Here is an 11,783-nt window from a genome sequence, read left to right as displayed (position 1 = left end):
GATTTGCACAAATATACCTTTGACATTTATATATATATATATATAAAAATGGAGTGATGTCTGTCTGTCTGATTCTTATGGACTCGGAAACTACTGAACCGATCGACATGAAAATTGGTATGTAGGGGTTTTTGGGGTCGGAGAAGGTTCTTATGATAGTTCCCTCCCCCTGCCATACAAATGAAACACAAATTTCTGCATAACTCGAAAACTAATCAAGCAAATGGAGCCGAATTTGACATGTGGAGGTTTTAGGGGACAAGAAACATTTCTAAGGTGGTTCAACACTCCTCCCTCCTCTCTAAGAGGGGACTGCCATACAAATGAAACACAAATTTCCGCATAATTCGAAAACTAATCAATCAAATGGAGCCAAATTTGGGATATGTGTTTTTGAATATGAGAAATGTTTCTATGATGGTATGATACCCCTCCCTCCTTTGAAATGAACAGGGGTCCCGTGAAAATAATACACATATTTGAAGCAAACATGACAATTGATTTTTTTAATGGCATAAAACGCACTTCTATATCTTCTTCCATCTATATAAATAAAAATGGATCACCGAATGAGTTGATAAGAGTAAAACTCGAGAAAGGAATTCTCCAATTTAAGGCTGTCTTTATTCTATCATATTTTCTGTATCAAACATTTATTCCATGTAACGGAGAAACGTGTTATTTGCAAGTGGTTGAAAACTCTTGAAAGAGAATTGTGTCTGAAAAAAATCTGATATTATAATGATGAGGGAATAAAGGAAAAAAAGTATAATGATGAGTTTTGTTAGAAATACTAGGAATTTTATAGTAAAAGATAAATTCAACGGGGTCGATTAGAAGATCAATCAATGAACAGTTCTGCGATTGGACCCATGAACCTGTTTATAGTAAGAAAACGTGAATGTTTGAAGGTATTGATATCAAAAACCAGACGAAGTTTGCCGGGTCAGAAATCGACAAATGACAAATCATGAGAATTTTCGTTTCGAATGAAAGTTTGTATCCCGTTTGGGTTGGAGGAAATATGAGTTTTCTACAGGGAATTTGGGAATATTTTGACTCAAGTATAACTTTTCAATAGGGCGTATCGATTTTAGTGAGAGAAATCTTTGATAATTATATATATTAAAAACTACGAATCGTACCGAACCAGTGTCTTAGAAAGAGTTATAGAGTATTCATGTTTAAAGGTGAAAAAAATATACACAGAGAAAAAAAATAGTACTCTTTTTTTATTTGCCGATAAAAACATGAATGTGCAATATCTGAAATATTTATTTTTAAATTTAAAAAAAAATCATATAAAATAAAAGTTATGCAGAAAATTTAAAAAATTAGTCCTAGATGTTAAAACCTATTTTTGACGAACTTCGTAGAACATTGATTTTTTATAAATTTTAGAAACATAGATTTTTTGTATGTTAACAATTATTTTTAACCACAAATTATGAATGCTGTTGTGATTTTAAACAAAAAATCTCTTCATCAATCTCCTTTTAAATGCAGCCATTCTCGAGATATATTTCTAATTTATTGTCTTTTTTAGAGTAAATACGCAATTGAGGATGTTTATCGTGTTATACCGTCATGTTCATGAAATTTTATGAATTTTTCTATCTCAATACAGGTCGGAATCGATTTTTCGGAGACTCAATTATTCGGCATTCGATTATCCGGAAATTTAGACTCGATCATCCGGAGTATTTTATATTTGATTTTCGAAAATTTTGAAAAATTTGTATTATAATTCCATATTGAATAGCCAATATGGGTATCAAATGAAAGGGATTAACTAGTAGAACACAGTTATTTGTGGAAAATTCAAATCCAAAATGGCCGCCACCACAAGATGGCGCCATATTTTTTGTTCATAACCCCATCAATATGGGTATCAAATGAAAGGGCTTGACTGGTAGAATATAGTTATTTATGAAAAATGCATATCCAAAATGCGCCTTATACATTTTTTTTCGAAAACCTCATCAATTTATAATTTTTTGTTCGGAATATTTTCATGATATACTGTATTCTATTAGTCAAATCATTTCATTTGATACTGATATTGAGGGGATTGCAAAAAAATACCTAGTCGACCATTTAGTGGCGGCGACCTATTGAATTTATGTTGTTTATTATGTTTTGTGTTCTCCGAGTCAAGCCATTAAGTTATTTTTTAGCGGTGGCCAAATTGAATTTTCCAAAATCATGGAATACGTAGTTGTATAATGACGGCCGACAGGAAGGGGGTTAAATTTCTATTAATGTGGTACAGCGCTACAGAGTTACAAAGTCACAAACATACAAACGGGTCCAAGCTAGATAAAACCGTTTAATAAATAAGTGCAAATCATAATTATATCACGTTTACCGAGAGAAAATTCTTTTTTTTATGATTCGATTATCCGGAGTGAAACAAAAATCAATACTCCAGATAATCAAATACAAACTACTAACATATCATTCGTGTTGCCCAACAACACAAATACACCTCATTGATTCAACCGGACGTTATTGGTACAAAAACAATTACCTTGTTTACGTTATGGCTAGATTGTACCTGAAGTCAGCTATCTTTAAGGTACCTCTGTATATGTATTTCAAAAGTAAATAAAATATTCAATGAAGCAGTATATTCGCTTCAAACGATTTTAATAGTTATTTCTTGTCTTTTTTTTTTCAGGTGCAGTACCAATTATTCTTCTATCCATGGACATTAAATGAGGTATTTCTTAGAATAAAACATTGCCTTGCATCGTTTGAGTTTCTTCGCGCTCGGCGGATACTGTTTACTGTGTCAGCTCCGTTGAACTCAGCGCGTGTCTGAATAGTAGCAATAACTAATTCATTCACCCCACTGGCATATAATCAGCTGCTAATCCAAACAAGGAAGTTACTTATCATCCGCTTCCAATCAAAACCATAATGTTTAGCTATTCTATCCCCAATAAAAAACACAACGAATCCCACTGATAAGCCAATCAATCTCCCATCTGGTACGGAACTGGATTCATTCATCGAATTCGTCCAAACCATCCTATATGTACATCATTTTGCGGCCAATCGCCGGCACGCATATCAATCGCGACGATCAAAGCCTGGGTCCAGACCACCACATGCGAGGAGCATCTTCCATCGACAGCTGACAGTGCTCAGATACTACACGCGGCAAATGTCAGCGGAAGGGCGTTCCCGTTCGTTGGCCTGGGCTCATCACACGATCGAAACAAGATGCAACATCGATCGTTATCACCGTTCAAGTGATCAAAGCGATTGCAGTCTGGAACGAATTGTTAACAATTTGTTTTCCCGTCCAGAACCAGAACCGGTTGCCGAGAATGCGGATAATCCCGAAAAAATTGTCGAAATCATCCCAAAAACAACGAAATCTGCGTCAATCGTAAACGAATGACGCTACAAAGGGGAAGAATACGCAATGGTTGGGATTTAACTCCCATTCGCCACAACACCTGCGAAATCCACCCAACCTCCCCCACCCCGTTTCATCGGAGCTTTCCTTTCCCACTCGGTGAAAGAAGACGATTCTGTGTTCGTTTCCATTTCGGCTCACCTCTTGCGTTGAACCCGACCCGAAGCTTAACAAACGAGAGTGACTCTTGGCTTCGCGCATATTGAAGCAAAGAGCGCAAACCGCACATACCGAAGTATTTATTGATCAGGATCCCTCGCTCGCTCGCTCACCTACCCCACGGCCGGGCTTTTCAGCCGAGAGCAGCCCGCGGTCGGAAACAGTCAGTGGCTGTAACGCGAGCGGCGGCAGAGGAAAGAAAAACGGTGCCAATGTGGAAGATATGCATTTATGTATTTACGCCAATAATAAATACACGAAAGTGCAGCGAACGAATTCAAGGCTGCACACCGCTATATTCGTGTGAGCGTTTGCTGCAACAGCAGCGGATCTCCTCTCTTTCGCTTGCACTAGCACAGCGTTGTTGATTTGTTTTGTTTTGTTTTTTTTTTGTTTCGTCTCCGTGCACCTAGCTGTGTGTTATTGTGTGTTGCTAGTGTGTATGTTTGGAGGAGCTCATGTTCGACAAGTATCGGATGAATTGCAACCGTGCGAGTAGCATGGGACGATGCAGCCCCAGGGGGACTGCACGCTCCAAACTAACGGATTTAGGCTAATTGCTGACGAGATGAAGCTTTGCAAAAAAAAATGGCGCAGTTATATCACCAGATTTTTTTTAAAATTGTTTGTCAAAAAAGTTCAATCACCTCGGGGAATTTCTACGCTCCAATGCAGCTTCACAGACCCAGATCATCCAATGATCGCAAAAAGTATAATTTCGAGACCGGAGAGGTTCAGGATAACTATCATACGGGGTTGGTTGCCCAACCCATATCTCCATTACGATCATCATCAACAGGTACACCAAGCGTTGTCAACCTTCCAGATTTACTTGGAATATTCTAGACTTATGCAATATCCAAACATCCAGACTATCCGATATCTAGTATAGACTTCAGATTTTTCCAGGTTTTTAAATAAACTTTCAGTGACGTCTATGTCTCTATGCAGGGGGTTATCCCACGAAATTATAAAATGGAGAAGTATCTGAGCCTAGCGCCACGGACGGAAACTTGACATACGACTTTGAGGAGATTTTGTAACTGTTCAAAAATTCATAAATTTAACTCATTCAATACTCCACATGATTTGTTATATGAACTGAACTGAACTTCAACTTGTAACAGTTGCTGTGGAAGAAAGAATCATTAATTATTATTCCTGTCTATTTTCAATAGTGAACTGTTCAAAAAAAATCAGATGATAGATATGCCAACATTAACACGAAACACTCGACATTCTATGGTTTTATTGTATCGATGCTCATAAATGTAAATAAAAAACTTATTAATAAAACCATCACTACAGAAGTATTAATCGTTCGGATGCCTTTTTCTCTAGTTTATTTGATTAAACTGAATACGATAATCATTTCTAAAACTTAAGTTTCAATAGCCAACTTGCCTCACCGATGTTATCCTTGTCTGAAACATTGCCTGTGAAGACTCGTAATAATTATATCGCCAGGTGATGCGGATTAAGGGAAGACGGGGTAAGACCGCCCCCCTAAGAAAACAAATTTTTAGTTAAATGTCCTTCAGGATTTCCCCTATTTGTTGTGCTGCATATCTTTGAGTATATAATAATATACTACTAAAAAATGTGAAACTGTTGATTATCTAACTTTTTTGGCGTTTTTTTTATTTATTTTCGAAATGATAAAAAAATCAATTTTATTTTGCTGGCGGGGAAAAAGAGACCACCCGCGGGGTAAAACGGACCATTACGAGATAAGACGGAGTGATGCTATTTTCAAACATTCCGAAATAAAACTTAGGGATAATAGAGTGTCGCCGTCTTCCAAGTCATCTATGATTCTGATCAGTGCTCACTATCGGCAAATGTTAATATTATATCTTGATATACATCGACTATACATAGAAATAGGCAAAGCAGTTCACTTTGATGAACGGATCAGTCACACATCATTTACCTAAGTGGATCTATTCTTTTGAACCGAAAATTGATTGTTCGCTAGAACTCAATATACATATGAAGCTTCACAGCTATACATGTCCTGGTATTGATATTGTTAGATTAGATAAGACATTTCTAATTTGTGTGGAATTAAGTTTTTGTTAATTATTGGGGAAATAAAAGGTGCTTCTTTTTTAAAAATCGCAAATTGTATGTGGGCATATGTTTCTCACCCGACAATGCCCAACTGATTCGCCCAATTTTTCATATTATCTTTTGGGACTCATCCTGGATTCCATTCAATATCATATTTGATAGCAGTTCGATCAGAGAAAAAATCCAGGAACGACATTTTCCAATTTTTACAAACATTTCGGTAATATCACGATAACACGTAGACGCAATAGGCCAAACAATGGATTGAAAGTAACGAAAAAACTTTTTTCTCATTTTGCTTTTCAGAAAGTATGTAAATATTACACATGAATTAATTACTTTTACTTTAAATTAAAAATTTAAAGTTTTTGTTTGTGAATGACAATATCAATTTTTTTTTTAGTTTTTTCGGTTTCGTATTATTCATCCATTCCGTCCAACGCAATCTACTTCCCACATGTATTCAGGTCAGCTGCATAACATTCGTTCCCAAACTGTTCGTTCGGAGTCACTTCGTATGACGATCTACCTTTTTTTTTATACAACGACCGTTAGTTCAGCTGTGATGACTCATAAACTCATGTCTCGTTAGCATTAATCAATTGAGAACATTAAACAATCAGTTTCATGTTTTCATTTGAAAAAAAAATCGAGGGGTTGTATCCGACATACGACCGCTTAGGACGTAGGACTACGCAATCCTTTTTTTTTTTTGAAAGGGCCTGGCCGGGTAAGGGAGTAAAAAGTGCCCCCAAACCAAATCACTAGCTGTATGGCAAATATTGTAAAGGATATTAAATAAGAAATTTTGGCGGTTTATTTGAACCCCTATGTGGTTTGACGTAGGATCTATAGTGAAAAACGTACTTTTTTGTTTATTTCACGCCATCCTTATTAGCCCCGAGATAAAAATTTGAAAAAAATACTGAATGTGCATCTTACCACGGTGTATCAAGAAAAATAATCAAAAAAAAAATTTCATCAAAAATGTTAGTACTAAAAAATATAGAAATTCTGAAAAAAAATTTTTGGGATTTTGAAATTTAGTACTACTCTAATTCATATTTAAATGTGCTCTTACGGCGTTTCTAGATTGATAAATATCTTCAAGCTGTTTTTTTTCAAATATCTAATAATAAAAATAAAATAATAAAAAAATACACAGTACAAAAAAAAGTTATAGATTTTCTGGCATTTCGAAATTTTGAAAAAAAAATAACTTTCAGACCACAAATCCGATTTGTTTTTTTTTATTTTAGTCTTACAATTGAAAACCACGAATACAATAAAATTATCGATTTCAAGAAAATAAAAATAATAATGCAGACGATGAAGAAAATTATTTTTGTGTCACACAATGCTCTTAAAAATTCAGGAAAAATTACGCCACATGTAGGAAAAAGACACATACGAACGCATTTAAATAAAAATTTGAGCAGAAGTGGGTCTCAAAGTTATATTTTCTTTTCAAAATTTCGAAATGCCAGAAAATCTTTAACATTTTTTTGTACTGTGTATTTTTTTTAATATTTAATTTTTTTAGTACTAATATTTTTGATGAATTTTTTTTTGATAATTTTTCTTGATACATCGAGGTAAGATGCAAATTCAGTATTTTTTTCAAATTTTTATCTCGGATCTATTGAGGATGGCGTGAAATAAACGAAAAAGTACGTTTTTCCATATATATCCTACGTCAAACCACCTAGGGGTTCGAATAAACCGCCAAAATTTTTTATTTAATATCCTTCACAATATTTGCCATACAGCTAGTAATTTGGTTTAGGGGCACTTTTTACTCCCTTACCTAACCACTCTTTGGAAATATAAAAAAAAAAATTTTTTATACCGCGCAACACTGAAAAAAATCACACATATCTATAAAAGTCCTAGAAACATTTAAATATGAATTAGAGTAGTACTGAATCTCTAAATCCCAAAATTTTTTTTTTCTAAATTTGAATATTTTTTTTAGTACTAAAATTTTTGATGAAATTTTTTTTTGATAATTTTTCTTGATACACCGTAGTAAGATGCACATTCAGTATTTTTTTCAAATTTTCATCTCGGATCTTTTGAGGATGGCGTGAAATAAACGAAAAAGTACGTTTTTCAATATAGATCCTACGTCAAACCACATAGGGGTTCAAATAAACCGCCAAAATTTCTTATTTAATATTCTTTACAATATTTGCCATACAGCTAGTGATTTGGTTTGGGGGCACTTTTTACTCCCTTACCCGCTCAGGCCCTTTGTTGGTTTATTATCTCGGATATTATTTGCGAATACGTCGAAAGTTCCTAAATAACTGTTTAGTAAAAAGTTCCTAGGACCCTGAAAAGGTTTAATGGCTTGCGTGGTTTTGTAGAATCATTTCGAGAAGCAACAATTATTTCTTGCCTTTGCGAGAACAAAACACTAATTGGTCATATGTCGCAATTTGTTTCTTTATATCAATGCACGCATTGCACTGGGTATTTAACGATAGGCATATTCCGTGCATCGCTATTCAACAAGCGTCAAACATGCGCCTAACAGATGCACACAGTTGCAGCGATAAAATTCAAGTGAAATATTCGCTAGCGTTCACAGCTCGAGGGGAAACTTGAAACACAAAACGAGAACCGATTTGACTAATATTAGTTTTCTGCAAATGAAAATGAGTTATCTAAATTGTTACGTAGCCGTTTTTTGATATCTCAATTTTTCAATTTTGATGAATTTTTAAATCGATTTTTGCTGAAAAAACAGCTACTTTTTATTGAAACGATGGTGGTCGTATGCATTCGCAGCAAGATGAGTTCACTAGATTCTGAGAAAAACGTACCACCAGCTAGGAACAGCTTTGGAGAGCAAATTTACGCCTTCGGCTGCCAACATTCTAATAATCCGAAAAATAAAAAATACATCTTCAAATATACTCTATCCAATCACCAAATGTCCCAATTCCCAAGCTTAATTCCAACATCCAATAAAAATCATGAAAATCCATTATTTTCGTCCTTCCAGAGTAGGATACCCCTTTTTAACACGTTGAGCCCCGTGTCGGTCCCTAGGAGCTGAAAATCATTGTCTGTTTTCGGATGTTTTACGATATGAGACAACTTTCTAGTTGAGTTTGTGACTATTTTATTTTTATACAATAAATATTTTTGGGAACGAGGACCGATACAGATATTGTGCAAATGTTCTTGCTCTGAGCTAAATGGAAAACGTAGCAAAAATAATTTGAGGCTCAACGCGTTCAATATCAGCATTAGATAGAATTGTTGTATGCTCGCTAATTGGATCGAGACTGTGATTTGAAATCGCGAATGGCAAATTTATTCCCGATGAGTTTGCAACGGGTAGAGCTTAAAATGCAATGTTTTCTCTCTCTCCACATTGTCCTTTGAACAAACGCTGCATTCGCATTTCGAGTGAGCGATTTACTCGTGCTTCCCAATGATGTATAAATATTAGGTTGGAGAAAAAGTAATCCATCATTTTCTCGGTAGCTGGCTTTGGTGATCAATATCTCGCGTAATATCGATCGTACAATTTCAAGTTTAGGCTCATTGTAATGGTAACATTTCACACTTAAAAATAATCTTTTGCTGTATTTTGTTTGTTCCAATCAGTTGTGAGTTATAGGGAGTTAACAATGGAGGTCAACAAAGAGAAAATTCGGTACATTTTACACTTTTCATTTGAAAAAGGCGAAAATACAAGCCAGGCCGCTGAAATTGTGAATGGTGTTTATGGGACCGGTGTTTTATTTAATTTTATTTAGATGCAATACACTAAATTCAGATCTCTACAGGTTTTGTGATAAATATGATAGTACGGTCGCGTCGGTTGCTGATGGCTTCGTTTTTCGAAAGATTTTTTTTTCATTCGGTGTTTATGGTGCACGTTTGTATTATATTGCGTCTTTAACTAAACATATGAAATAGTGTTTTGTGTAAGGTTGGTGCTAGCAAAATTCTAGATGAATTGTGAAAGTGAGCATAGAGATATCGTAAATCGAGCGAAGCCATTTTTTTCCGATTTCGCAACTGTTAGTAAAAACTATGCGTTCCTATTCGTTTCTAATCGTCGCGCGCTCGGTTCCGCGTGTGTTTTTTTTTCTAATAATGAGTGTAGATCATCTGTTTAGTAGTGTGCGTATTACCATAGTAGGAAACGCTGACATAGTTGGGCGGAATGGAAAGCTACAATGAGCTAAGTTCTCTCTTTCTCTTCTCTTTCTTATATATTATTTCTAGGGGGACTTAGTTGGAGGGATGACTATATTTTTCTCTTTCAGAAGAATGTATATTTTATAGAATCACATCACTTTACCGCAGTGAATCCTGATTTTATTAACCATTCCCACTAACAACTATCCCTTCCATGATAATCGCTAGGGAACCACGCTATAGAGGCGACCCTTCTGGCCTTCGGGCATCGAATATCTGTATGTTCTTTTTGCAATTTGGTTGGTTCAGGTCAATCACGGAGAGCGACTACGAATTGTACAGTCTACCAACTCTAGTACAGAGTTGGCCAAAAGAAGAGGCGTTGTTTTCTTGGCTAGTGAGTCCGCTTCTCGTTAATCAGAATGAAACAATGGACCGGAAATGCTAGGAGGCTTTGTCGATCGGAAAGCTTCGATTAGGCTGAGCCTGTCTGAGTAAATAAAATACTGTCAGTTTTCTCCAAAGTATGACATATCGCAGTCAGTTTCACAACACACACAGAGCAGAGATCTTTCGATCGTCGACTAAATGAAAAACGCCGAAACCAATGAACCTATCATAATACGATTCATCATGGAAATTCCATCAGAACTAACGTCAGCTCACTTTTTTCGAGATGATCGGTGGAATAGCCACTGAACGTATATGGTCTGGAATATGGAGCATGGTAAAGTTTGCACTTCTTGGGAAAGGTACTCGCCAAACGTGGTAAAATAATTTAGCTCTATATTCAGTTGAAGAAGTTACTCGAAATCATAAATGACCAATCAATGCAAATCTGTATGATAACGCTGTGAATATGAGGGAAGTACCTCTTTCACAATCTCAAAACCTATCGTGTATGTCGATTACATGTCGATTACATGCATCCCAGCTCTGTACGCAATTTATTTTAGTGTACCCTCTTCAACTGTAGGGTATGAATCTTGGCTACCGATCGAAACCAAAAGCTACCGTTTCGCGATAATATCGTTGCTTCGTAGAAATTTATGATGTCTCCTGAGTGGTCTGGAAGAATATTCAGCTTGATACCCCACGTGAACAAATGATCCAGATTATCATGCAATGGTCTTTGCACATTGGTGTAGGAAGATCCCATGTTGGAAACCACTTCAACATCTATAAGTTATCATAGCGTTCAATGTCCCGAAAGACAGTTGTCGATAATCTATATATATATATATATATATATATATATATATATTCAATTCGTTTCAATTGCTGCAATATATATAAATGGATTTCTGTCTGCCTGTCTGTCTGAACCGATTGACAATAAAATTGGTATGTAGGGGTTTTGTGGTCGGGGAAGATTCTTATGATAGTTCGCGACCTCTCCCCCCTCTCCGGGGTCTTCGGGGTCTATCATACAAATGAAACACAGGTTTCTTTCTTCGTTACTCGAGAATTAATCAATCAAATGAAACAAAATTTGGCATGTGGAGGTTTTAGGGTGCAGTAAATGATTACATGGTGGTTAGATACTCCTCCTCCCTTTCTAAGGAAATGAATAATGAAAGACAAATTTGTCAACAAGCAAACCAATCGTAGTTACCATGTATTACTAAGTACTAGAATAAAATCATATTGAATTATACCGTCAACCGAACAAGTCGTCTTTCATTTGTACTCTGTAATCAAGACAGGTTATGGGCCCAGATAACCCGTAACCCGGAGACGAACATTGTTGATAAAAAAAAATTGCAAGCGGAAACTCAAAAAGTATATTTTTTCGATGGGAAGAATTTCCCGAATTGGAGTTTTCGTATGGAGACATTACTGGAGGAGAAGCAGTTGATTGATTGCATCCGGAGAGAAGCGGACGAAATTGCGGAGTTCCGGGAGGCCGACACGGATTCGGAGCAGGTAAAGGCTCAAAAGGGAACCAAATTGGCGGAGCGGA

Source organism: Toxorhynchites rutilus, chromosome 2 (genome assembly GCF_029784135.1).
Source record: "Toxorhynchites rutilus septentrionalis strain SRP chromosome 2, ASM2978413v1, whole genome shotgun sequence".
Lineage (NCBI taxonomy): Eukaryota > Metazoa > Arthropoda > Insecta > Diptera > Culicidae > Toxorhynchites > Toxorhynchites rutilus.
This window is presented reverse-complemented; position numbering follows the sequence as displayed.